This window comes from Rana temporaria, chromosome 3 (genome assembly GCF_905171775.1).
Source record: "Rana temporaria chromosome 3, aRanTem1.1, whole genome shotgun sequence".
Lineage (NCBI taxonomy): Eukaryota > Metazoa > Chordata > Amphibia > Anura > Ranidae > Rana > Rana temporaria.
The window spans coordinates 191,219,835-191,224,734 of NC_053491.1; the positions used below are offsets into that span (position 1 = coordinate 191,219,835).

A 4,900-nucleotide genomic window follows, 5' to 3' on the forward strand; every position below is an offset into this window, starting at 1 on the left:
GTGTATCTTTGTGTGTGTTTCTTGCTCAGACGCCCCTCTGTGGATGCACCGGGTACATGTATGATCAGTATTGTCGGTCTATGAGGGTTAATTTACGCCAACTAATGTTCCCCCCATAACATAACTATCAAACCCGCAGGCTCTCTTATTTGATATTTTGATATCCGGTTGACAGCGGTATTGGTCAATATTTCTTTAATAATTGACATGTGCTGCTTTCTATGTGCAGATACAGTTTCCATTTTTCTTTCCCCTTTCTTTTCCCTCCCTTTTTGTTTCCTCTTTTTATCTTAAATATCATGTGCACCGTCTCTTCACTCACACTAGTGACACTAAACACACTATTATATATTATACCCAATGGATCATTAACGGGGCCTTTTTCTTCCAGTTTACTACTGGGGATGAATTCCCCTTTATAACCGCTAGATGGCAGCCCCAGCATCAATATTAATCATCACAGCTAAGCCATGCTAAAAATCCCAATTCATCATTGTGTGCCTAATATTCATTGGGTGTTTGTGCCGTGATGGCTATTCTTGTGCGTTTTCTGTTTGGGCATGGGGAATTTTTGCTTTGTGCCCTGAACTTTGTGGGCCGTTTTGGGCGATATACCATACTAGTCCGCCTCAGTGGGATCTCTATTTATGCGCCGCACTATCGAAACGGCGCGCATCTATGACGTCATCACGTTATACGTCCATGTGATCCCACAGCCTATATAAACCTGATGCTCATGCAATGGCGCTGTGTCACCGTGTGTACACCCTGGGACACAGACGCATTGCTGCTGCAATCAGTTATAGGGTAAGTCACTTCTTCTGCTCCAAACTTGTTCCCTTTATTTTTACCACACTTAAGAATGACCTTTTGAATGGACACATTGTTTCATCTCAACAGGCCTGTACAAAAGCCCCATACAAAGGCTGCTACAGAAAGGGTTTCTCTATGTAAGCCCCTCCACATTGCTGTTATACTGCCATCTGTTGTCCCAGTGTGCTCAGGACTTCATAAAAATAGGTAACCTGGAGTTTTTGATTAACTCCTTATTTCCATCATAAATGCTAGTCCTTAAAGGCTGTTTAATAGCTCCTTTTGTTATATATATATATACTTTTTATTTATTATTTTTTTACTATTACAGTCCGAGTATTAACTCTTCCTGTGGTACATATCTTCCACCTTTTGGACTTGCAGTCTTGACTCTTTCGACTCACCTAAGGTGATTATGGTGGCCGTTTGGTCTTGTTGTTTTTTTATTAACACCGCAGGAACTATGTAGCAATTATATCCAATGCATTTGTTCACATGATTCTCTTTCCCCCTTTTTACTTATTACTCAACACATTTTCTTCATTATTTTTTTCATTTTTTCTTTTCCTTTTTCTCTTTTTTCTTTTTTCTTTTTTCTTTTTCCTTTTCCCCCCCTCTCTCTCTTTTTCTCTCACGTGTGTGCGTGCATGTATGTGCATTTAGGCTTGTGCATGCATATACACATATGTAGGTTCCTAGTGTTTTCTCTGTCTTATCCTCATTTTTATTATCATTTACTCCATCGTTATTATTATTTTCTATATGGTATGTGTCTGCGCGTTGACAGCAGCTACAATAAGAATTCATGTATTGAAATACTGCCATATATATACATATATTTCTGTCAACCGGATTTTCGATATATGGAAACTTGTGCCTAAAGCTTACCTTCCGACTTGGTATATTTCCATCTTATATGCCCCGTGGACGCACCCATCGAGGGACCACCAGCCATGTAAATACACACTATGACACTTTTATGCATTGCATTTTATTTTAATTCTATATTTTGATTAATATTTTTGTTTGACTAATATGCCACACTGTATCATTGCAGATAAGTTTCTATCTCTCTGCTAACTATATATTCCTCATCTTCGCCCTGAAGAAGCCCCACGGCGAAACGTGCGTTGGCGACTTCGGAGGAATGTACAGTGGTCATTTACTGTTGATGAATTTGTGATAATTTTTCTTGAACTTATTTATTTTATGTATATCCTGTTCAATTTATTTATACGCTATTAAATTATATATTTTTACAAAACTATACTTCCTTGGCCTTAAAGTCTGACCATCAATGTCCACTTGCTTGATATTGTTTCTTCTTTAATATTATTACAGATGTGGCCCATGTGAGTGCTATCCTTGTGTTTCCAACTTAATTTTCTCTTTTCTCTCCCTACGCCCTTTTCTCTCCTCCTCTCCCCTTCTTTTCTTCTTTCTTATTTCTCTTTTCTTCCCCCCCCTTTTTTTCTCTTCTCTCAACTTTTTCCCCAGGTTCTTTAACCAACCCCTCTCCTCCTTCAATCATTATGAGGGTAAAGGTGATGAACTGGCCAAGCATGTCTCCAGACCTAAACCCTTGAGCATGTGTGGGGCTTCCGCAAATGGAAGGTGGAGGTGCGCAAGGTCTCTAACATCCACAAGCTCTGTGATGTCGTCATGGAGGAGTGGAAGAGGACTCCAGCCGCAACCTGTGAAGCTCTGGTGAACTCCATGCTCAAGAAGGTTAAGGCAGTGCTGGAAAATAATGGTGGCCACACAAAATATTGACACTTTGGGCCTAATTTGGACATTTTTACTTAGGGGTGTACTGTCTTTTGTTGCCAGCGGTTTAGACATTAATGGCTGTGTGTTGAGTTATTTTGAGGGGACAGCAAATTTACACTGTTATACAAGCTGTACACTCACTACTTTACATTGTAGCAACGTGTCATTTCTTCAGTGTTGTCACATGAAAAGTTATAATAACACATTTACAAAAATGTGAGGGGTGTACTCACTCACTTTTGTGAGATACCGTATGGCACTCACATTACAATGTGCAAAAGCACCCATTACCTTCCGCCCACTGTTATTGCTGATTTTTTACCGATTCACTAGATACCGCAATTCCGGGTTTAATGCAACTTGCTAATGTCATCCAAAAGCTCTGACACGATGTGTTTCGTCATCAAACCGGTGACGTTCTGGTGATGAATGACGTCAGCATGTTGCAGGGAAACCTTTGCACACCAGATTATAAATCTAGTAAATTTGCATAGATGGAAATACATTACAAAAAGGATGTAACAATTTTAAGCAAAATACAGTGTAAACAATTAAATTAACATGTTTAATTCAGAAAATAAGCCATTAATGTTAATTCTTTGAATTTTTAGTAAACATCCATTTTTACTATGGCCAGTATCCAATGAGCATTTGTTTACACTGAAGTTCACCAGATGTGCACAGTTACAAGCTTGATAAGGTTTGAAATATCAAAAAAAGTAGGCCAAAGGTTACCAGCATTTAAGAAGACTAAAAAAGTTTGTATCCAGAAATATTAGACAAATGGATGCTTCACACAAAATGGCAGATAAAGTCTCAGAGGGAAAAAGCCTTACATGATCCATTGTGATTATGATTTCCAGCTACATAAAATCATAATGTCCACATCACCTCTCAATAACCAGTCAGTAATCTCAAGTAGCAGATGGTAGCTCTTGAGACTTTAAGCAATGTTTGAAATTTGACATTTAAAAATCACCAGTATAGCTTTTGGGATTAGTAAAAAAAAAAAAACTTTATAAAAAGAAGATGATAGATATTTGAAACAATTACTATGGCTAGCGCCTTAGTTTAGATTCAGTTTGTTACAGTCATTTATATAGTTTAACCGATTCAATACTGGACACTTTCTGCCCAGGCCAATTTTCAGCATTCAGCACTGTCACACTTTAAATGACAATTGCGCAGTCATGCAACACTGTACGCATATTACATTTTAATCTTAATTTCACACAAATAGAACTTACTTTTGGTGGTATTTAATCATCATTGGTGATTATTTTTTGCAAAAAATAAATAAATAATTTTCTAATTTTCTTGGTTTCTGTTATAAAACTTTGCAAATAAATAATCTTTCTTCATAAATTTAGGCAAAAATGTATACTGCTAAATTTTTTTGATGACAATAACCCAGATCAGTGTATATTATTTAGTCTGTAGGAAAGTTATAGAGTCCGCAAACTATTGTATATATCTGAAAATCGATCATTCCTGATGTACTGATGGCCTATCTAATTTCTTAAAGCCTGAAAATGTCAGGACAGAACAAATTTCTCCCAAAGGACCCCTTTTCAGAAAGGAGACAGCCCAAGGTATTTAGTAAGATACATGGTCATTTTTTTGAAGGAATAACTGGTGTAGCGGTGATCAGGGACACTGACTGGTGACAGGATGTAAACTGTGTTACTTTTTGTTTTACACACAATCACCAGAGCAATACAGTGTTACCACAGTAAAACTGTAGTACTCTGGGGAGGTGATCAGGATTTTTTTTTTTTTACACACTATGTTTTTTACACACTATGATGTTTACTATTGTGATTAGCTGTGATTGGCCACAGCTAAGCACATGCATGGTACAGATGGGCTGTCTGTACCACGTGATGACCATGACCAATCACAGAGCTCATCACAATAGTACACCATGAAAGGCATGTAACACAGCCTTTTATTAAGTACAACTGTCATGTGATCTGCTGTGATTTGCCACAACAATCACATGGTACTGGCAGTGGGACTGGTGACAGGTCATGCCAGAACGCAAAGCGATCCTGGGAGGGCGTCATCTAATTTCCTTTCAGAATAACAGTGCTCCCGCTGGGCCATCATTTTACAAAAGGGAGGGCAGATAGAGGTTAAAAAACTTTGATGCAAGCAAAGGAGAAACCTAGTTAAATAACTATTAAACAAAAATTGAAATGTGTATTATAGTTATGGAATATCACATATAAAATTACAAAACTTAACATGAGGTGGATCAATAGTAACTTATTCATAAAACATTATCCAGTTGAATTGGGGAAGCACTTGCCAACCC

The 4,900-nt window shown here is 37.7% G+C and overlaps 1 long non-coding RNA gene across 1 annotated transcript; it reads left to right on the forward strand.

The window, feature by feature from the left end:
• Positions 1 to 200: 200 nt before the first annotated feature.
• On the forward strand, positions 201 to 1,221 carry LOC120931974. Its single transcript, XR_005747920.1, has 3 exons — positions 201 to 807; positions 901 to 1,020; positions 1,145 to 1,221. It is a non-coding gene; the product is annotated as an uncharacterized LOC120931974 (long non-coding RNA).
• Positions 1,222 to 4,900: the final 3,679 nt, after the last annotated feature.